The sequence below is a fragment of the Crocodylus siamensis genome, chromosome 1 (assembly GCF_052110815.1).
Source record: "Crocodylus siamensis isolate JL-2025a chromosome 1, ASM5211081v1, whole genome shotgun sequence".
NCBI lineage: Eukaryota > Metazoa > Chordata > Crocodylia > Crocodylidae > Crocodylus > Crocodylus siamensis.
Genome location: NC_143395.1, coordinates 252,265,712 through 252,290,174, shown reverse-complemented (window position 1 = coordinate 252,290,174; position 24,463 = coordinate 252,265,712). Strand labels below are relative to the sequence as shown.

At 44.3% G+C, this 24,463-nt stretch overlaps 1 long non-coding RNA gene across 1 annotated transcript in view; it reads left to right on the top strand.

Moving 5' to 3' along the window:
• Positions 1-4,668: 4,668 nt before the first annotated feature.
• Positions 4,669-24,463, top strand: part of LOC149874347 (uncharacterized) — a 141,451-nt gene continuing 121,656 nt past the window's right edge. The window contains exons 1-2 of the long non-coding RNA XR_016443841.1: positions 4,669-4,824; positions 6,566-6,731. This is a non-coding gene — a long non-coding RNA (uncharacterized LOC149874347). The remainder of the gene's footprint in view (positions 4,825-6,565; positions 6,732-24,463) is intronic.

Here is a 24,463-nt window from a genome sequence, read left to right as displayed (position 1 = left end):
AGCAGAGGAGCTCTTATCTGTCACCCTGCTGGTACCACCTGGGGTGCAAGTTTCTAAACATTTTGCACCTCCACTTTGGCACTTGTGTAAGCTCCTGCTGAGTACTGTACACCAGTGTGGGGCTGAAGCATGCACACTAAGTTAGTGGCTTCCAGCCTTAACAGCATCATGAGGACCATTACCGGATACCTTCTGCCAATCCCACTTGACAGCTTACCAGTTGTCTCAGGCATTTCTCTCTCTCCCTTTCCCAACATCATGAGACAAGCTGCTACCCTGGCTCTACAAAGATCCAGACAATTTTTTGCACTCCAGCCTGGTAGCCACAAGCCAGAAAACCCCCTACTGAAGTCTCAGAACTCATTGTCCACTCAGGCCAATAAGCTCATCAAATCTGAAGATGGTATGTCAACTACTGCATGGACCAAACATCAGTGGAGCAGGAAGTATGCTACACAAGAACTGCAGCTAAATAACTTCCTTCCCAACACCAGATTCTGCCCCTCAGGATGACAGCTGCCCTCAAGAGTCTGGACTGCTCTTAAATATTTTAGAATGGGCATTGGATAGTTTAAGAAAGCATATACTCTTAGGGCCTCTCCAACAACACTAGCTGCAGCTGTGGTGCTCAAGCTCAGACAGCCAATCACATCATCTATAAATGCTCTTATGGCCCTTCTTCAAGTGCCCAAAGTCTTACTGACATTGACCATTGTATATGTTGTTGGCTTTCTGGCCCTTCTGGGTCCAACATACAAGTGTGGTAACACTTGCTTCATCATTATCATCATCATCATTGTCATCACTAGGTTCAACAAGACAGTCAGGCATGAATAAGAAGAACTAAACAACAACTAGTTTTCATTCATGCCTGAATGTAGTCAAGCCTCTGTGAACCCCTATTCTATCTTTAAATGGCTACTACCTTACTGAGGGGCCCTCTTCCAATTCCCAAATATTTTGAATGAGGGAGCATCTCTAAATTATAAATTTTCTCACTGCAGAGTATGCTATTAAAACTGTTACCGGCTTGGCAAAGAAACCACAGCAAGGATCTAGAGCAGTGAAAAATTAGGGCAAGGACTTCGGGAGGGGATTAAGGGAGACTAAAGTTAGATGAGGACCCAAGACAAGGAGGATTGGATTGGGACTCCATTGGTGGAAGAGGCTGTGAAGGAAAAGGCAAACTTAAATGGGAATTGGGAAAAGGTAGGCTGGCTGGAAAAGTTATAGGAGTACAGATTGAGACTGGGAATCGAGGCTTAAGTACAAAAGAGACAGATTAGAGGGGATGGACAAAGTTCATATCGCTTGTGGGGAATGTCCAGAGAAATCTGTGCCTATAGGAGCACATTCCCCTTTAGAGTTTGAAATGGAACTCAAGATCCTTGAGTGTCATCATTTTGCTGTCGAACAGGTAACAGTGCTGTGTAAAAATTAATCATGTAATTAAAGACTGCATCATAAAGTTTATGTACCAAGGGTCTAAATTAAGGTTGCTCAGAAAAATCTCAATTCTGGTATTACCTACCTTTTAAGTTCTTGCTTTGCTACCTAGGAATACTCTTGTGAAATGTTTTTTCTTTGCATATGCTATTAATTATGGTAGTGCCTGGAAAACCCAGGCAAAGTCAGGAAACCATTGCTGTAAGCAGTGTGAAAAGTATTGCAGAGTACAAGCCATAGGGGCTTATAGTCTAAGTATAATAATTTTTTTTTTAACCTCAGTTTTACAAATGGGGAACTATGGTACAATATACTCAAATGACTTATCTGTGTCATTGAGAATGTCTGTGGTATGGTTGAAAACTGAACTCAGATTACTTGAATTTCAGTGGGCATGTCTACACGTGCAATTAATTGGAAGCAATAGACTGCAGTGCATATTGCACCAAAGTTTATTGCTCCTGGGCATGCCATTTGAATGTGTGCCCAGGACCATGGCATGGTGAGCCACGTTGGAACAGCCCCAGCTGGCAGGGGACATAGGGAGTCAGCCTGTAAGCCTGGGGCTGCTCTGATTAGGCTCAACATGCTGCAGAAGAGCTGGCTGAGGCATGAGGGTAGTCCAGTGTGAGACTAGCCAGTGGGCAGCCCTTGCACTGAAACACCCATATTCCCCAACCTGTACCATCAGTGTCTACACATGTGTTGCTGTGCAGTAAATAACACCACTAGGATAGTACTTATATTTACTGCGTGTCTAGACATGGAGACTTTACTGTGGAGTTAATTAGGCAGCTCTGCAGTAAATGTCTTGTGTAGATGTACCCAGTGGGCATGTCTACACATGCATTTAAGCTTGCTTAAATTTACTGTGCAGGAGATTAGGCTGGGATCTACACATGCAGGCATTAAAGTGCATTAATGCTGTGTGTGGACTGACTTGTGACTGAAGTTAGTCCCAAGTCAGTCCACACACAGTGTTACTGCACAGTAAGGCATCTACACATGTGTTACTGTGCAGTAAGTAGTCAGATGTAAATTTGATACCTGCATGAAAGGTGGCATAAGTTGCCATATTTACTGTGTAGTGCAGGTGTGCTCGTGTAGACGCACACCCGTACTGTGCTGTAATTTCACATATTGCACAGTAATTGTGCATGTGTACACATGCATAGTCAATACTATAACCACATAACTAGCTTCTTTTAATGTCCAAAGTTGATTCCCCTTTCCATAGCACATTATTTACCTCAGCAATTCTCACCTTTCAACAGTTCCACGTCTTCAGACGGTGATATGAGGCTGCAATATGTGTTGACCTCACGATACTTAAAGATGTTTAATTTTTTCTTCTTAACAACTACTCCGAAGAGCTCCTTAAGGAGACTTCATGCTTGGCATACTAAAAATCATAAACCTTTATTATTCCTAGAGCGTGTAATGTCCATAAGAATCAAACTGTGATCTATGGAGAGCAGCAGGCATCATTTAAGGTTAGCCCTTTAGACAAGTATTTCATAAATGTGTAATAGTAGTAATGTAATTGGATATTTTATGTAGATAATGACAGGTGTAATGAAGATTGCCACAAGATTTCATTAGTTCAGTAGTTATGTGATTATTTTTCAGACTAAATGAGTTTTTCTCCCGCAGTTTGATGTGAAGAGACAAATGTGTGTGCACACAAAATTTCATAGCTGAAAAAACAGCAATGAACATGTACCTCTATGTTTCTATATTGAGCAATGGCACCTTGCTGACTCCCATAATCTACAGGGGGTTATTCCTGTTCAAAAGGGGAGGGGGGCTGTGTGTGTGCATGTATATATTTTTTTGTTTTCCTATAAATGGAAGAAATGCTAAATACTGTTTAGACTGCCGAACATTTCGGCAAAAGCAGAGTATGATGAAAATGACTTGAAGAAAGATAATAAGGAACATACAGGAAGGGTGAAAGCATTTGTTCCTTTGAATGGTATCATTAAATAGTCAATACATACAAACCTAGGCAATAAACTGTGATTTGACATATAGTTCTATGATAAGTGGAATAATTAAATGTTCTAGATAGTTACTCATACAGCAGTGTTTTAAAGATATAGTTGCCTTGAAAAGGCTTCCAATCCCTGAAGCTGCCCTCACAATAGAGTATTATACACAGATAGTAAACACACCATGTGACTGCCCATATAGTTTCTCAGCCTGGGTACATCATAGTCATGTCACTTAAGCCTATACCACATCTCTGTCTTTTACAACAACACAGACTGAAGATGGCACTGTTTATTCATTGTTCTAAAAAGCACATTTATTTCCATGTACTCTAAGAGGAAAAAATACCACTATACTGGGAAAACATAGAAAATGAAGGTGTTAACATTTTATGGTAAATATACATTTTCTGCTGAGCCAGGAAACATACTTGTTAAGGCCTCAATGCTGCAATGAATTATATTAGAATGAACTGGAGGCATTATAGTGTCACTGTTCAGAGCATATGTGAAAACCTTTGCAAGATCAGGACATACAATGCAGCATTCTGAGGCAAAGCACTGGAGAGGGAGAAATGTATGTTTTAATTAAACATGTTTCTGTGATGCAAAAATGACTATGAGAGTATACTTACTGGAAAATGCAACAGATAGGTCTTTAATAACAGTTACATGATAATCCAGGGATTTTTGAGAAAAATAATTACTTTGAATTCAATAGGGTCAAGCTTGGGAGATTCTCAATGGGTCTCCTGACCCTGTAAGCCCTAGTGCAAGTTTCACATTGAGCACGTGAACAGGCCTATTGACTGCAGTGGAAATACTTACAAGCCTCAATTATATTATGGGTGCAAAAGTGTTTGCAGAAATAGAGGTCAGATTTTGCATAGTATTTTCAATCTGCAACCAGTAAAAACTCATTAGTTTAAGCAACAATAACACAGATATTGTTGAAGCGGGAATCATAGATTCTTTCTGTGAATCAGAATGATATGTTAGCTGTTTGTGAAGCTTTTGTTTTAAGTAAACAATAGACACTGTAATTAAATATACTATTACTGTTGCATCTGAATCATGAGCAATAATTTATGATGCAACAAATTAGATGAGAGGACGCCCACTTGAGCATACCTGGGGTTAAATTTCTTTAGTTTGTCCTGGCCCTTTCACACACAGCTGATGGAAAAGAGAAGTTTCAAGCTGTGAACTTTTGCTGTTAACTTTCTGTTTGTGTTGATTTATTTTACTCTCTCTTTAGAAAATCTAAGCTTTGAGGACAAGCTCCTTTTGGCTATCATTAAATCCAGCTGGCCTTTCCCCTGAGAGTAGAGCTGTTAAAGCCATGTAAACAAAGGATTTGGGGCAGGATAGGAAATGAAGAGCAGACGTAAGTTTGAATTACATTTTCTATTTGAAATGCTACTAAACTTTTTATTAACATAAGTGAAAACTGTCCTACCAAAATCTCATTATTAAAAAAAATCACCAAACTAGAAAATGCCCTATACTTTTTTACTTTTTTTTTTGCTCAGAACAGGAAACAAACTGTATTTTCTTACTTTGGAGAGCAGCTAATTGTTCATCTGCAGAGCCATTCAAAGTATTTTGTTGCAAGCTTCGAAAATAGTTAAAAATGTGCCCTCTTGTAAGTCTGTAGAGCCTCTGTGAAATATTTGCATTGCTGAAAATTCATTTGAAGTTGAGCAATACTTTTTCTGGAAGCTTGTAAAAATATCAGTGTAATTTTTATGGAACATATTTGAGTTTTAAAACAGGAAGGTTTGCTATAGACATATTGTATTTGTCAGGCATCCCTGAGTGACTAAGCCAAAAGTTTTTCTTTAGGATATTAACCTAGCTTGACTTTTAACATCATGCTTGATTTCATCATGATGGACTATAGTATAATGGCCAGAATATGCTCCTTTAAAAATGTTTTATGAAGCAAGACTATTCTGCCAACCCCCCCACCAAAACTCCCCTCCCCTGGGAATGATGATTAATGAATGAATGCATTTGTCAGGAATATCTTGGTGGTACAGGAGTTTTCACTTGTTCATAACTCAACATCATTTTGCAGTCCTCTCACTTATCCTACTTCTTAGATTAATATACTGTATTGTGAAACTTGTCTTAACTTCTGTGTAAGAAGGTTGCCACTTTTGTGGCCATTCATTTGTTAAACATGGAAACCCATTTGCTGGTTTTATTTGTTTAGGTTTTTCCTTAATCTATCTCTGTATCACTGGTTCCCCAAATTGTAAGAAGCTGCACATTAGAGGGGGTGGCTTTGATTTTATTATATATCTCTCCAGAGCATTATGATTTTACCACAAGGGGGAAGGCTGATTTGTTACAATAGACAAGTTTCTTGTGTTTGTCACTTAGAATTAGGGTAGCAAAACAAGATTTCAGTGCTACATACAAGGGAAACATGTACATGGGGTGTGTAAAGCTCCTTTACCCATCAGAAGTATAGGAGAAGGTTTTCTCACACCTGCCTGCCATTCACCTATTACGGTTGCCACCTTTGGGCTTTTATATATGTGCTCTGGGAGTGGGGTGGAGGTGGGGGACACTTTAATTAGAACAGCTCCAAGAGCTGTTCTAATTAAAGCACCTGGAGCATTTTGTGTGTCATTGTCCCTGAGCTTTAGATCAAGTGCCCCTGCCTTCATTTTTAAGTGTGGAAATGCTGATACATGTGATACTGGAGACTGCTAGAACATGGTAATTAACATGCTCCAGGAGACTCAATTAACTGAATAATTACAGCACATTGGAGCAACCTTGCTGCTTATGTATAGGTACCTTTCTGCCTGTGGGAACTGAGCTGGAAGCTTCCAGGACAAAAAGCATAACCTTCTATAGCTTTTGTTGAAGAACCAAAGAATTATGTTTTAGGACTTTAACAGACTCATTCTTAGTGGGTTGGGCACAGAAGGGGAACCTGTAACATTCTCACAATGTTTATGTACCCATACAAGCATTTAGGGCAGTAATACTTGTTCTCCAAAAGCAGGGGGAGAAGATGGGATGGCTGTGTGAAGGGTTGCTTCTTTTTATAATTGCATAAGAGCATGGTTTCTCTCTCCACTCATTACCATTTTTCTGTTCCCTGTGCACAGGATAGCACTATTGGCATGACAAAGCTTGGAGGGGGGACAACCAGGGAACCAACGCCAGTTGCCAACTTGGGTGAGGGAGCAAAATATCTGGTGGTACTGCTATTGGAATAACTAACACCATCAACCCAGTCACTGGGGCTGTCTCCCCAGGATGTGACGTGCCCAGGTATGCCTCCTGAACTTTGGCTAAATTGGTTGCAACCCTGCAATCGCTCCCATCAGATCTCTGTTATTCAAAGACTTTAAGGCCTACTCCAAGGCACATTGATGTATGTGGAATGGTTCTTAGTTGGCTTAAAGGTTACTAATAACAGCTTTTAAGCAGAGTGACTCAGATAGGGCACTTCCTTCCCTTCAGTAGCACAGCTCATGCTTATAGGTGGAAAAATTTCCATAGGATCAAACTTTGACATCTTCAGTCCAAACTGTAGCTCTGATTTACTTAAAAATGTGTATGTTCTTGCTCTAGGAAAACCCAGCTGTGAATGGGCATGCTGTTAAAAACAGATAAAACATAAAGACATACAAATATTTCAGTGATCCCTGGTTCATTTGGACATAACGCTTAAAATCCTTCAATAGTATCACTTACCTACCTAAATTACAAGTGTTATTTTTTAGCTATTCCCTCTCTTTACTGCTTTTTTTTTTGGCTCTCATGTGCAATACATATTTATTTGTGACAAAAGTAATCTTGGAGCTTCTCTCTCTGGTTGAAAGCATCATGCAAATGAATTCTGCAGAGACCTCTGCAGTGGTCAAAGGTGCTGATAGTTGCAATGAATAGGTTATTTAACCTGAGAACTAGCACAAACTAAGGTTGACCTCCAACTATTTGAGAAATACATTTACCAAGTAAATAAATTGGAAATAATGCCCTTCTATCTCAAGGCTAGGGCAGTGCAAATCCAGGTGAAAAATGATACTATCTAAGGAATAGTACATAGAAATTCACAAAAGACTAAAGTAACCTATCATGTTGCTTTGTCCTACATAAAGTATGGTCTGTAAGTAAGTTAAAAAATGGTTAGAACTATTGACCACTTCTCCTTTCTTTCCAACACTGTTTTTAAACAGAGTATCTTAAGGTTGTATGCATGCACAAGCATGATAGCATACTTTATGCAATGGTTTCTAGTGAGGAAAAATCTCTTTAGTAATTAGTCTACTTGTGGAACCATCAAAGTTGGATAGGGGGACAACACTGGCCACTGGTGCAAGTTAGAGAAGCTAATAAACTACTCTAATGTGTGTTGCCACTATTAACAGAAGAAAAATATTTGTGCCAAGTGGTCCAGCAAGCCCACTATGCTGAGGGTGAAAATTCGTTCTTGCATTAACAGTGTTTTGTTGTCCCTAAATAGAACACTACCACTTAGTTCTGTAGGATCAGTCTGAAGTAAATCATTCGCCAACTATAACCTGATAAGTTTTTGGTTGCTACCAGGCATATGAAATTAAAAAAAAAAAAAAAACCTAGGGGATATCTATATAGATATCTAACTATCTATATCTATCTATATCTATAAATTTATAACTATAGATAGATATATCTATCTATTAGGGCTGCACAAAACTTCGGTCCCTGATTTGATTTGGTGGAGATTTCGTCTGATTTGGTGGCTGAATCTCCAAATCTGATTGAACCAGGAGCCCTCCAAATCAAATTGGAACCCTCTGAATTGATTTGGAGAGATTTGGAAAGATTCGGCGATTCAAATATAGACACAGCTTTAAATATTTTTTCTACATACCTCAAGGTACCAGGTGGCTCATGAATGCTGCAATGGTGGGGCATATGGAGCATCCAGTTAGGCTCCGGAGCGGTGAGAGATGTGCAGGTGAAGCCCGCTGCACCCCCGCTCCCCCGAAGCCCCGCAGACAGCCCCTCAGCAGCCGCAGAGCCCCCGCCGACTCCCAGCACAGCCGGAAGTAAGCGGGCTCGTGGTGGGAAGGGATTAACTCCTCGCTCTCTGGGAGGAGGCGGCTGCGTGGAGCTGGGCTGGGTCAAGCCCCCGCCCAGGCCCCTACTTGGCCCAGCGAACAGGCTGCGTAAACAGGCGCCCGAGTTAGCGTGGAGTTCAACGGGAGAGGGCGTGGGAGGGCATGAGACCCTGCCTGTGAACCCCCAGACTAGTTAGCCCCAGCCGTAGCCAGCCTACCAGAGGCATGACACGGATGGGCACAGGCCGCATCCCGAGGGTCCCCTCGGGCTCTGCGGCCCCCACACTGGGCACCTCAGAGATGGCCACCCAGATGGAGCCCATGGTTCCGGGCTCCACGCAGACGGAGCCCCTGGCTCTTGGCTGCAGGGGCTGCCTGTCCCTTTTTCAGGCTCTGGGGCCTGGGAGCATGGCCACCTCCCCTTGCGGGGTCTGCTCCCTACTGGGGTCTCTGGCGCGCCAGCTGGAGGAGCTCCAGGCCACAGTCCAGAGACTGCGTGGCATCAGGGACTGTGAGCAGGAGATAGACTCCTACTGCCAGGCCCTTCTCCCCCGGGAGCCACAGGGTAGAGCACCGTTTCCCTCCATGACTAAGGAGGACTCTGGGACCTCCCGCTCTGCCCAGTCAGGGGCATGGACCAAGGTGGTCAAGGGCCCAAAGGCCCGCCGCACCAAGGCCCCTCCCTTGCCGGAGCTTAGCAACAGGTTCGCACCTCTTGCAGCCCCAGCAGAGCCTGCTCAGTTGCCAGCTCCCGCAGGCAACCCAGGCTCAACCACAGCTACTGCCCCCGCTCTCCCCAAGACAAAACGAAAGGTGTTTGTTGTGGGAGACTCCACCCTGAGGGGGACTGAGGGGGCAATCTGCCGCCCCGACCCCTTAGCCCGGGAAGTCTGCTGCTTCCCGGGGGCCCGCATCCGAGACATTGCAGAGAGGATCCCACAGCTCCACTGGCGACAGACCACTATCCCATGCTCCTTATTCATGTGGGCACCAATGACACGACTCAGAGCACCCCCAGCCAGGTCATGAGGCGGTACAGGGAGTTGGGACTGGGCCTTAGGGGTCTGGGAGCTCAGGTGGTGTTTTCGTTGATCCTCCCAGTCTCAGGCTATGGGCTGAGGAGGGAGAAGAGGATCCACACAGTGAACCAAAGACTCAGGACCTGGTGTCATCGGGAAAGCTTTGGGTTCCATGACCACAGCCCGCTCTTTGGAGAGAGAGGCAGCGAGCTGCTGGGAAGAGATGGCCTCTACCTCTTCCCCCTGGGAAGGAGGCTCTTCTCAGCCAGGCTGGCTGACCTGCTCCACCGGGCTTTAAACTAAACCCGCTGGTGGATGGGGGGACTACTGCCACTGCTGGTCCGCTGAGCGACCCTTGCAAAGCCAGTGGACCAAGGCACTTAAGGGAGCCCACCCCTGCCCCAGCCCTGGCACAATCTGTGGGCAAGGCAAGATCCCCCAAGGGCACACTTGCCTGCCTGTACACTAATGCCAGGAGCCTGGGCAACAAGCAGGAGGAGCTCATCCTCCTGCTCAGTGCAAAGAATTATGACGTCATTGGGATAACGGAGACCTGGTGGGACTCCACCCATGACTGGACCACGGGTATACAGGGCTATACCCTGTACAGGAGGGATCGTGTTGACAAAAGGGGCGGGGGTGTAGCTCTCTATGTGAAGGAAAGCTACATGTCCCTGCAAGCTGATGTTGGCGACCGGCATGGACAGCTAGAGACCCTCTGGGTAAAAATTTGTAGGGAATATAGCACAGGGGACACAACAGTGGGAATCTCCTACAGACCTCCCACTCAAAGTCCTGAGCTTGACCAGGAGTTCGCCCGGGAACTGACTGAGGCCGCTTGCTCCAGGACCTTGGTTGTCATGGGTGACTTCAATTACCCAGAAATCTCGTGGGAAGATCACTCAGCAAAATCTGAGTGGTCGCAAAGCTTTCTCTCGTGTGTGGATAACCTCTACCTGACTCAAGAAGTCTATGGGCCAACAAGAGGCAAAGCGCTGCTCGACCTGGTACTGGCTACGGGGGACGACCTAATCGGCGACCTAGTGATCGATGGGAAGCTGGGTGACAGCGACCACGAGCTGATTACCTTCACCATCCGCCGTAAAGCTGGCAAGTCAGTCAGCAACACCGAAGTCCTTGACTTCAGAAAAGCCGACTTTGACAAGCTCAAGAGGCTAGTCGGTCAGGCCCTTAGGGACCATGACCCCAGGGAGATGGGAGTTCAAGAAGAGTGGTTGCTTCTCAAGGAAGCGATCCTCAGTGCACAAGCTAAATCTATTCCAACATGGAGGAAAGGCAGCAAGAAGGCACAGCAGCCCCCCTGGCTCTCCAGAGACCTAGTGGACCTCCTACAGCTAAAAAGGAAAGCCTACAAAGGATGGAGGACGGGATTCACCTCCAAGGAGGATTATTCTGCACTGGTCCGGTCCTGCAGGGAGCAAACCAGGAAAGCCAAGGATGCAGCTGAACTCCAACTAGCTTCAAGCATCAAAGACAACAAAAAGTCCTTTTTCAGATATGTGGGGAGCCGGAGGAAAAGCAAGGGCAACGTTGGACCCCTGCTAAACCAGATGGGGCAACTGACAACTGATGCCCAGGAAAAAGCTACCTTATTAAATAGGTACTTTGCATCAGTCTTTCATCAGTCTCATGGGACGCCCATGCGAGATCCAGGTGATGGGGATCCCCTACCCTCCATAAATGCTGACCTCGTGAAGGAACACCTTGAGAAGGCTGGATACCTTCAAGTCAGCTGGCCCTGACAATCTGCACCCCAGGATACTCAAGGAGATGGCGAGCGTCATAGCCCAGCCCCCGGCACAGATCTTTGAAAACTCCTGGCGCTTTGGTGTAGTGCCCGAAGACTGGAAGAAGGCCAATGTGGTGCCGATCTTCAAGAAAGGGAGGAGAGTGGATCTGGCTAACTACAGGCCCATTAGCCTGACTTCTATCCTGGGGAAGATCTTAGAAAAGTTTATTAAGGAGGCCATCCTTGATGGACTGGCCCAGGCTAATATCCTAAGGGATAGCCAGCACGGGTTTGTTGCGGGTAGGTTTTGTTTGACCAATCTCATTTCCTTCTATGACCTGGTGACCTATCACCTGGACAAGGGAGAAGAGATTGATGTCATATATCTTGACTTCAAAAAAGCTTTTGATCTGGTATCCCATGATCACCTCTTGGCCAAACTGCCCAGTTGGATCCGCTGGCTGGGAAATTGGCTCCGTGGTCAGACCCAGAGGGTTGTAATTGATGGCAGTCACTCATCATGGTGCCCTGTGACCAGTGGGGTCCCTCAAGGCTCTGTCCTTGGACCCATACTGTTCAACATCTTCATTAATGATGTGGACATTGGAGTCAGGAGTGGACTGGCCAAGTTCGCCGATGACACCAAATTTTGGGGCAAAGCATCCATGCCAGAAGATAGGCGAGTGATCCAGGCTGACCTGGACAAGCTCAGCAAATGGGCGGACGAGAACCTGATGGTGTTTAACACCGAAAAATGCAAGGTTCTCCACCTTGGGAGGAAAAACCTGCAGCATCCTTATAGGCTCGGCAGTGCTACGTTGGATAGCACTACAGAAGAAAGACTTGGGGGTCATCATTGACCACAAGATGAACACGTGCCTGCAATGCGATGCTGCGGCTAGTAAAGCGACCAAAACGGTGGCTTGCATCCATAGATGCTTCTCGAGCAAATCCCGGGACGTCATTCTCCTCTTGTACTCGGCCTTGGTGAGGCCACAGCTGGAGTACTGTGTCCAGTTTTGGGCTCCACAATTCAAAAAGGATGTGGAGAAGCTTGAGAGAGTCCAGAGGAGAGCCACGCGCATGATCAGAGGTCAGGAAAACAGATCTTACAATGATAGGCTGAGAGACATGGGACTCTTTAGCCTGGAAAAGCGTAGGCTCAGGGGTGATCTGATGGCCACCTATAAGTTTATCAAGGGTGACCACCAGGATCTGGGGGAACGTTTGTTCACCAGAGCGCCGCAAGCGATGACTAGGTCGAACGATCAGAAACTCCTGCAAGACCTTTTCAGGCTGGACATAAGGAAGAATTTCTTTACTGTCCGAGCCCCCAAGGTCTGGAACAGTCTGCCAGTGGAGGTGGTTCAAGCACCTACATTGAACACCTTCAAGAGTAAATTGGATGCTTTTTTCTGGGATCCTATGACCCTAGCTGACTTCCTGCCCTTTGGGCAGGGGGCTGGACTCGATGATCTCCCGAGGTCCCTTCCATCCCTGATGTCTATGAAATCCCACAGGAGCACTGGGGCTTTCCAGTGCACTCGCCAGCAGACATGGAAGTGGACCAGAAGCACTTCTGGTCCACTTCCAAGTCCTCCAGGGAGTGTGCGGAGGGGGCCTCTCTGCACGCTTGTGGCTCAGTGACTGATGCCTCCTGGGTCTCGGGGGGCACCCATGGTTCCCCCATGGCTGATCACTGAGCTGGGTGTGGGGGGGTGGGGAGGAGGGGGTGCCCCAGCGCATTGGGCGGCAGACCTAGAAGTGGACTGGAAGTACTTCCTGTCCACTTCTGAGTTCACTGCTGAGCACGTGGGGGTCCCCCCGCATTCGTGTGAGATGCTCCATCCACCGCAGCATCACAGTGTTCATGAGCCACGGCTGGTACCTGGAGGCATGTAGAAAGAGCATTTAAAGCTGTGTCTATAGCTGAATCATTGATTCTCTGAATCAACATTGAATCTTCCAGTCTGCATTTGGCCAAATCAAATCGGGGACAGTAACCCAAAGGAATTGAATTACTGTCCCCAATTTGGCCTGAATCTGAATCGAATATGGCCCATTTCACTCCCCCCACTATCTATCTATCTATCTATCTATCTATCTATCTATCTATCTATCTATCTATCTATCTATCTATCTATCAGTGAAATAGAGAGAAAGAGAAAATTCTTCATCCCATTGCCAATCTTTGACACATCCAGTCTTTTAGGATAATGCATTAAAGAAAAACAAATATAACAAAATCTCTGCCAACTGTGTCTGTGAATTCATATTATATTAAAAGTAGAATAAAGGATTAGAGAACCAAAAAAAACAGAGGTACAGTCTGAACAGACCCCATATAGTCTGTAGGTTTAAAAAGAAATCTGTCTTTTTCTTGTTTACTTGCTTCTGAGATGAATGTCTCTGTGTAAGGATTAAGAAAGCTTTATATAAAAAAAGCTGAAGCTGACTGTTTTGAATGGAAAACTAAAATAGGCAGCCAAATAATTCTAATAAAAAGGACAAGATCTATGGCTCAGTGTGTATATGTGACAGACAATAGGTTGTCAACCTTGCATTAAATTTGGTACAGCAAGCAAAAGACAGGGGTAATGAGTAGGGGTACAGTGTTATACAAAGAATAGACAAAAATAGATTTCTTATTTTAAAGTGTATATAACCAGCAGATGCTATCATTTTGAAGGACTAATCAAATATTAAAAATAACTATCAACCAGTTTCTTTAAAAAAAAGCGTTAGTTAGGTTTATAGAGTCCTATCATTCACTGATCACACCTATTCTGTTGGTCTTCATATACATTTGAAAATGTTTGAAAATTCTGAATGTTCCATGACTTGGAACATAGAATGCTATGAATAATCATGATGCAGGTATGTTGTCTGCTGTCCTGATCAACATCTAGAAATTCAAACAAAGCTTTGTGAGTTAGGTGAAAAATAGCACACAAAAGGAATTTAATAGATAAATTTGAACAATTTATGATTATCCAACTGTCTAACACTTGATCACACTTACTACTTTTAGGCTAAACTGGAACGTGATGAACATATATCTCAAGATGAACACAAACCCCAGTGCTATTTGTATTAGTTGTGTATGATAGAGTAAATAACACTGGGCATGTCTACATGAGATGCTTAATGCACAGTAGATTAATTCTAATGCATCTTAGCATGCATGGCAAAAACTGTGCTAATACGCTAATGCACAGTAGTATTAGTCTACTGCACATTAAGTGTCATACAAAAAGCGTGTGATTACACTAAAGCTCAGTACGATAGCCTACTGTGCAATTATTTAGTGCTTGATTATACAAGTACTAAATTTAATGTGCAGTAGGCACTGCACATGACTGAATGTATAGATGTGCCCACTGAGAATAGATGGACATGGAGCTATCCTGGAGTACTTGTATGTGATAGCAGATCATGGTGCATTTTGTCGGTAAGTGGCAAAGGTGCAAGTAAAAGCTTTTTTGCATCTGCCAAGCAGTGGTCTGGATGAACATAGACAGATAACATTTAAATCACCAGAAATTAGGCTGGTGGAGTTTTATCTTTGATTCTTTCAAGGGTAATTCTACATCAAATTGAGTGAAATTGTTGTAGTGTAGGGCTCATAATCTTTTTACTACTTTTTATACTGGTGTAATGTGTTATACCAGTGTAAACATGTCGGCCCTGAGAATTCAGGGACAGTGAAGTGCCAGAAAGTAATTGTGATTCATTTTTCTTCTGATTCCTCTAGTCACAATATTTTGAGTATCTGTGTAAGGTGGATGATGCTGCATACATGTTCATTACAAACACATATTCTACCCTCGCTTCTACCTAAAGTCTAACTAGCATTGTTACCTTATATATTAGGCAGTTGAGTACTTGCCTAACAATGGACAGGAAGCTTTATCTATTTCGTCCCTTCTATGCGTCACACTCTTTCTATGTTTTAATACTTCACTTGGACTCGCATTCTAGGTAGGGTTTTTGGGGCTGTATAGAGAATTAAATTAAGGCAAACAGGCTTTTGCTGTCCTGTGTGGCAAGGTGGAACCCAACTCTTGATGAGTTTGCCTTGCCTCTACCATGTTACAAAGGTCTTTCCCAATATAAGTAAGGTTCATTTATATAGGTGTGCCAAAGGGGTATGATATTTTTATGCCATTGAAGGCATGACAAAACTGTCTACAGCACACTCGTAGTATTTTTACAGCTTACAATACTTACCTGAAGGAGTCCAGAATACAAAGATATTATTGGTAAACAAAAATTTTTGACACTGAGATTTGAGGGAGCAAAGTGTTGGGTGCAAAGAAGATAGGTGATACAAACACTCGTTGGTGGTTATATGTAGTGACTGTCACCCTCAGCATTCATTATGTGTCACACTAAGTTTTGGAAAGTTAATAGAACAAAATTGCAGTGAAAGCAAAACTACTTTAGATACCATTAGTTGGTATAATACACAAAGAAGGTGATACTACTGATTTCAGCAAAACGTGTATCTTTACCCATTAGACTTTCTAAGGGAACCTCTATTCTATACAGAGCTATAATATAAATCATTATTAGTATCATGCAAATTTTTCCTTCACAGCAGGTAATGCAGTAAATATCAGGAGTTTATGAGTTCATTAGGGAACCATTATAAACTTTGAACACAAAATATGGAATTTAAAGCTAAAATTACAGTGTATTTACAGTAAATGTCTGATTCTTATCTCACTTGCACAAGATACTTACATCAGCATTAACTAACTGATTTTAATAAGTGAACAGGGGAAGAGACAGAAGTATTGGGCCAAGCTGATGTCAGTGGTGTTACTGTCAGTGAGATGAGAGTAGAATTAATATATTGGGCCTGATTTAATGTTCCCACAGGAATATATGTTACACTGTTACACTGACATAACTAATGCTTCTATCAGGTTTTTTCTAAATATTCAAGAAGGATCGGAATTGGTCCTACTGTCAACATCTGGAGAATAAATTGCCAGAAACATATATCTATTCCTTTTTGTCTGGAATATGGCAGACTTATATTTCTAATTAAAACATGTAATGGAATAGAATATTACAAAAACTTGAAATTTAACTTAACATAAACAGATATTTGGAAAGTCCTCTCTTCCTCATCTCATATCCTCCCTTCTTAGTGACTTAACTGTGAAATTTCTAGAGAACAAAGAATCAATATAAATGTTTTGAAAATATTGATGCAAGAAATAAAGGCCCCCTCAACACATTATTTTTATGTCATTAACATGTTAATCTTGGCATGAATACCAAGGGTGCTATACGTGTACCCAATTAAAGGTGCCATAAAATGACAAAGAAACCATACAAATGTTTTAGATGTGTGTGGCAGCTTAAATAGAACATTCAGCAGGTCAGAGCTGGGGCTGACAGTCATGATCCCAGGCTTATCCTGTCCTGGCAAGTAAAAAGATTGGGATCCGATCCCCGGTCCCCTAATCATGCAGTTAATAAAGGGGGAGGGAGATCCATCAATAATAAGGTGCCTAAGCATGGGCAGTATGGTCTAAGAGACCATATCAGAATGGGAATTGGGAGATTTGGGTAATATTCTGTTACTGATTCCTTGTGTGATAAAGGAATTGGACAAATTACTTCATCTCTCTGTGCCTGGGAAATTTGGATGATGTTAGCTTTCATAAAATACTTTAAATCCAGAAATAACAAAGCATTACATGTAAGACCAGGTATTATTAAATAGACATTAAAAAGTCATTGCTTTACTTATTCAGTGCAATAAGTAGTCAATAAAAGCATCTGGAGTCTAACAACAAATAAATCACACAGATATATTTCTGACCATTTTTGTATTAAAAAAAAATATATCAGACAGCCAAAATCCAAGATTGTAGGCGGCAGCAGCACCAGCAGCAGCAACAACAAAAGAATGAATTAGAGGGAGATAGCTGAACAGCTCGAAGTGCTTCATCATACTAGGGACTGAAAAAAGTAGGGGAGCAGGAATTCCTTTCATATAATATCTCTCCTACAACTCTGAAACACCTAGGTGAAGCCACACCATTATTTGCACCATGGGAGTTGTCTGTTCCTCCATACACACTACAGGTCAGTTATTATTTAAATAACAAGGCAAAACAACTTGGTTTCAGTCAAATAAAGCTTGTATGTTACTAGTTGATCTGGTTTGCCATTGTGTTTAAGTTCTTGGTTCTTCCCCATGGTTTGGGCTTCATTTACCACTGGCTTGACTGACACTTTGGCACGTGCTCAGAATTAAGCTGAAGAGCGATGCTGTTTGGCATCTACTTAATGACACTGGGTCATCATTTTGCTCTAGGATTCCCTAGGACTCCATTTTGTTCTAAGATTAAATACGCTTGACCAAATGCTTAAGATTTTGTTGAATCACAGCCAAGGTGTTTGGGGCACTTAATATCTTGCAAGTTTGATCTCTTTATTGAACAAAATTAAATTATGTTTTCTTTTAAAGAGAAACAAAAGGTATCCTCATGTAGGATTTAGTACTGCAAAACCCTTAATCATGTTTGAAGTCAGTAGCTCTAATTGTGGGACTGAAGATTGGGCCCTCAGAGATAATAGAAAAATATAGGAAAATCAGTTATAAAAATTAATATAGCTTTAAAGACCACAGCTACGGGATTTAAAAGGTTCACCTCAAGAGATGCATTTGGTATACGAGTGGAATGGCTGATATGTATTCAAGTCAAAGGTGAAAGCTAACTGGAGAAGCACTTTGCAGACAGAATGTTTAGTTATATGTGTGGAAAAAAACACATTGTTTAAATGCCTTTGGGGTTCTCCTCAGTACAAAAAGAAATAGCTGTCAAATTAAGGTGAGTATGTGGGTCATATCAGAACTTCCGTTCTCAATATTTATTTTGAAAAAAATATTTTAAATGGACATTTTTGTAACACGATAGGAAGTTGTTTATTATTACTTGGATTAATTAAATTATAAAGCACCAAAATTCTAACCTCTATTAAAAAAGCTAAAAGGATATAACAGGAAAAATGTTATTTTAATGTTCTTTGTATCCTCTGATGATAGTTTTGGTAAGTGTTTGTGTCTGGCTTTGGTTGAGGCTAGTACCTGGCAAACTTTATTAGTGTTTAGCCAACTTGGGGATGTGCACACATGCAAGCACATGCACTTTCAGCAGCTCAAATAGAAGTGCAAATTTGAGCTGGGGCTTTTTGCCTCAGTGCATGTGTCCAGGCATGCACTTTGGTGTGGGGCAAATTGTGCCACTTGGGGCAAAATAACCCTGACTGGCTCCTACCGGATCTGCAGCCAGGGGGACCTAAAGCCTGGGGCCAGCACCTGTGCTGGCCCCAGCAATGCAAAAAAACCTGCCCTAGCAAGCAGCTCAGGGCTACTCCTTCTTAGGAGCTTCTGGGGCCCAGCCATTTGGTATCTGAGGACACTAGCCCCTTGTGTCTACTGGACTGCTGCATCAGCATCCCAAATCCATTTTTAAAAATACCCCAAAATCTATGTTCTTCCACAATTAGAACAAAAGACCACTATATAATACACATGCACATCCGAACACACACACACACATATACACACAAACATACATATGTGTGTGTGTGTGTGTATATATATATATAATATGAAGAAAGAGAGAGAGAGAGATCAGTTGGGCAATGATTTATTGATATATTTACAATGTTAAAGCAATTTAGAAGCTTACCAGTGTCTCTATCATAATGATAAAATAAATTCTAAATGTATGTGTTGATGTGTGCTTTTGGTTGTCTTCTTACGTGATGGGTGTGTGATGAGTGGATGTGGGATTTGCAGGATGGGGGTGGCAAGGGGTGTGGGGGAAGGCGGGTGGGAGTGTGGGTGAGTTTGGAGGGATGGGGGTGCGGGTTTGTGTGTGGCTAGGTGTGGGGTGATTGTGGGGGGACTATGGGTGTAGGGGGACCTTGTAGGGGGAGAGCAAAGGGGGTTGTGTCCCTTGGCCCCCACAGGATGCAGCCCCTCCACACAGCATATGGATTGTCCCCCCTGCAGGGAACCATGAACCACCCTGGAGGGTCACAGACTTTCCCCCCTGCAGGATCTCAGGCACCCTGCAGGGCCACAGCCCCCCACAGGGTCCCAGGCACCCTGCAGGGCCACAGCCTCCCCATGCAGGGCCCACAACTTACCCCCTGCAGCAGCAGCAGCAGCAGCAGGAGTGGGGCGCTCAGAGCCCAGTGCTGCCAGCCCACCACCATGGTGTGGCATGGCCCTGAGCCACTCAGAGCCCATGGCCCTGAGCAGATTGGGGACCAGCACCACTCACAGGTGTCACACAGGGTCCAGTGCCAATTGTGAGGAATGTGTGTTGCACCGAGCCGGGCCCTACTGGCACTAGGGCCACTCACACCGCCAGGCCAGGCTGCGCTGGATGCATGCCACCATGGAACTGGCCTGACCAGGCAGCATGAGCTGCCCCAGTGTGGCAGGACTTAGCTTGGCTCAGCATGCTGCCCCTGTGTGCTGTGCCATTTCCTACCACCAGTTACAGTACTGCCTGACCTGTGGTGCCTGCAGAGAGAATGTGCATGGTGGGACATGACCCGGCATGGCTCGCTAGCTGGACTTTGCACTGGAGTGGGATTCATGGCTCCAGAAGGCGCGGCTTCTGTGCAAATGCACACTAGCTGCACAGCCTGGGCTGAATCAGGTTGGGTCGAACCAGTGAGGTGCATTTTCCATGAGGCTCAGGTGCATCTGAGCCTTATGGAAAACATGCCCTGCTCGCCCAGTCCAGCCCAGGATGTGCAGCTAGCATGCTTTGCACAGGAGCCATGCCTCCTGGAGCTGTGCGTCCCACTTTGGTGCAAAGCTGGGTTAGCAAGCTGTGCCAGGCTGAGCTGGGTTGGATCCTGCTGCATGCCGACATCTCTGCTGTGGCTGCAATGCACCACTGGCTCCACGCTCACCACCCCCACCCCTCCCACTTGCCACCCCCCAGCCTTGCCCACCCCTGGGGAAGGTTCTGGGGCTGCCACATGCCTGCCCCTCCACCCAGCAGCTGTAGCACTGGTGGCAGCAGGCAAGTGGAGGTGTGTGGGGCTCTGGCTCTGTTGCATGTATAGTGGCTAGCAATACAGCTCTGTGTAACCTGGGCTCCACACGTGCTGAATGGATCTGACCTGGCCTCTCCAAGGCCATGCACTAGTGGCCAGGCTGGGTCTGTTCAGCAAGTATGGAGCCTGGGGCTCAGAGCACCATATCACTGCCTGCTGCTCCTGAAGCAGAACCACAGCTCCACACAGCCCCACTTGCCTGGTGCTGCCTGTGTCACAGGGGCCAGGTGGGGGGGCAGGGATGTGTCAGCCCCCGCACTTGAGCCCCTCCATGTACCCACCCACTAGGACATCCCTCCCACTGCTCCACACACCCCTTGACATCCCTCTCCACTCCCTATAGCCTCTGACAACCCTCTCAACTCCCTATAGCCCCTGACAACCCTCTCCACTCCGAACACCCCCGCAACATCCCCCACTACTCCTTATAGCCCCCAACAACCCCCCTCACTCCCGACACTTCCTGACTTCCCCCTGCCACTCCCCATCATGCCCAAATCCCCTGAGCATCCCCCTGCTGCTCCCCTTAGCCTCCAACACCCCCAGCATTCCCCTGCCACTTCCCATAGCTCCCAACAACCCCCTCCACTCCAACACCCCCTGACATCCCTTGCCACTCATAGCCCCCGACATCTCCCTCCACTCCCGACACCTCCCCAACTTCCTGCGCCACTTCTCATAGCCCCTGACATCCCCCTCCACTCCTGACACCCACTGACATCCCTTTGCCACTCCTCACACCCACTGATGCACACCTATACCCATAAACTCCCCATCTCACATCCCTAGCTTACCTTTGACATTGCTGGGAGGCAGCAGAAGCACCAGAGAGATGCTCTGATCAGAAACCAGAGCATCTTTCCTGGAGGACTGACTCCCAGGTTGCCTCCAGGTATGGTCTGTGACTGTATTTTGTCCTGCTGTTCTGCGATGCATTTTTTTTTTACCCCTGGGTATCCAGGGGTCTAATTTTGCCCCTGTGCTGATAACATGCAGTGTGGGGAACCTTTTTTTTGTTCCCACATGTGCATCTTGAAGTTTCTCAAAGGGGTTTGAGATGCTGCAAGATGCATGTGTGTGCTCATCTGGACGTGTCCTTTATGTGTGTCATAGACAGAAATATCTGGAAGGCAAACACCCAATTTACTTTCCATTTCCTGCTGTTACACCTCTCTTTTGGTCTACTATAGTAGTCTGACTAAGTTCTTTACCAAACTAGATTTGGCCGAATTGTTTCGGGACAATGATTCACCGAATTGAATCACTGTCCCCTGAATCGGCCAAATCTGAATTTGAAGTGAATACTAGCCGCTTCACACAGGCCTACAAAATGGATCTAAAAAAGTCAAATGCCTCCACAATTAACAATTCTAGAGTGAGAGAAACTTTCAGAAAACAGGTTTAAAGAGGATCTGGAATCCTAAAGCAAAATGACGACTCAGTGTCATTGAGAAAGCAGGATAGATTTGCACCTTATAGACTGACTAAATCAGAGATGTATAGCATAAGTTTTTGTAAGCATGAGCTCCCTTCATCAGATGTCATTGGTCATTGGAAGAATAAGATAAAGGTTTATCTTGATCTAGAATAACTTGAAATCATATAAAGAGAAGACATTCCACTGTCTTCAAGGAGAAAAATACTGGGAAATAAGGCTGATTCTAATTTTTTAAAATGTTGAATGCATCAGAAAACATTTGTTGATATTCAGTATCCCCTTTGACTGAGACAACCATTTGGATTGTCTGTGACACTGGAAATGTTTCAAGGGGAAACGCAACAATATTTTTATGATATATAAGATTTGCATAGATGGTTTTCCCCACAGCTAAACAACAATAGGGCAGAATGTCCAAACGTGCTAAACAGTTTTGGAAAAAGCAAGAGTTGCTACGCTAAAATGAAATGAGCAAATATATTTATCCAGGTCATGGAAATAAATTCTCTTATTGATATGTTGTGACAGGTGTGTCTCTTCGGGGTCTGTCCACTAGTGGCCCCGCCCACCTGTTATGGGCCAACCACCCGCCTTCTCTTCTGCCACGCCTTGTTGTTTCTTGCTTAATTAGAAGATGTTAGTTAAGCAGGAGGCTGCCCATTTTCTGCCCCGATGCCAGGGGGCACTATCTGTGGCTCCTTTCCTTCCCTTATACCACAGCCCACACCTTATTGATGTACTGGACATTGTTCGGTCAGTCTCACTCTCTGCGCCCCCTGGTGCTCAGGCTTTTCGTAGCCTTGTCTCACAACTGCGCCCTCTCTGGGGCTCATCAATCATCACTCCCTCTGCTCTTGGGCTTCTCTCAGCCTCAGGGCTTAGGGGGCTGTAGCTGTGCCTGGCTCCTTCCTTGGTGCCAGTGTCCATGTACCCAAAAATGTTGCACCCTCTCTGGCGCCAGGGTCAGTGCACTCAAAACTCTGTGCCCTCTCCGGCGCTGGGGTCCCCACACTACCATGGAGCCCCTATGAGGCCTCCTCCAACCCCTAATAGCCTCATCCGGTCCTCCAGTCTAAACAGCGAACACAAAAACACAAGCCCCTGGGCTATAACATAAAATCTATACCGTCCGGCTAAACAACATTCAATCCTTACCAGGGAATTCTCCACCCCACGACAGCAATCAGGAGCTGCTCGTGCAGTCAGGCTTCTCCTCGCTGTTTGCTCTGGCAGAGCTCCTTCTCCCTTGACTGCCGGTGGGGAACTCCCTGCCTGGGCTTGGCCTGTGGTTATATGGCAGCCAGGCCGTGCCTCTTCTGGACAGCTGACTCCCACTGGTTACCCTGGCAACCTGCAGCTGGAATCCTTACTGATTGCTCCACAAGTAGCAGGCACCTCAGTGCCCTGCTACGTATGTTAATGTAGCAAAGGGTACTGTTGAATTACAGGAAAGTTGGGCCCATTGGTTACCTGCCTGATTACCCAACAAAGTAATCAATATAAGGATTCTATAGCATGATGGTAGTATGATGGTACTATGATGATAATATATAGGCAAGGTAGATATGTACCCTTATGGGTTAACTAAATAAGGTGCGTGTGTGCGCGTGTATGCATGTGTGTGTGTGTAGAGCACAAGCTTTCATGAGCCAGATGCTGTGAAAGAATGTACAGAAAGCAGACGATAAATGGAGTGAGTATATAGAAATTTGTGCTGAATCTAGCTGTCTAAATGAGCAGTCTGAGAGCATTCCTATGAACAGATGGCTTGTGGATATTAAGAATTGCATTCCATAAATAATTTGAGAAACCAAAGGAATAAATTAAGGAACCCTTAGGCCTGTATGTTTGTATGCCAGTAAGGCCAAAAGTAAGATTTGAACTTATTTTATATGACAGTTAATGCAAATCTGTTTATCCAGGGTGCCTCCAAAGCATATACTAGTATAGTACTCTGATGAATATAGTGTGGTCAAAAAATGCAAACTGCTATCCAATGTATTATTTGATCTAAGAAAAACTGAATGTCACTAAGTTGAAACAGATCTGATGTTGGTTTATGAGACAGAAAATTTAAGTCTTCATTTACGGGAAACTGATATTACCTATAATTTACCATAAATCACTTATTACCATTGCTTAAGGCGTATGGACAATCCCACCTCTCCTCATGCCTTGAGTATAGACACTCCTTTTTATCTAAAAAATGTTATTTCAAGATTGAATGCAAACATGGGTTTCACTGTCTCATGTCTGGCTTTGGTATAGTATGCTCAATAGTGGGTGCTTCTGGTAGTCCTAGACCCCCTTTACACATGCAGCTGTAGATGATTTGGCAAAAGTATAGTGGAACAAATCCAGAGCTAGTTTACATACATGTCAAACTTTAAAAAATGAAAACAAACAAACAATAAGCAAACCCTGCCCTATCTATGGTAAAATATAGACTGTGGATGCCAGAACCTGGAAAATATAATTAAAGCTATTATCTCAAAACAGTATATTTTAGTGTTTTTATCACATTGAGGGAGAGCTGTCAGTACTAGATGATGCTTTCTTTAAAGGCCTCAGGGTGGTGATGCCTAAGGCATTACAGAAAGATGTTAAAACAGAGACATAAATTGATAAGAGATGGGTCA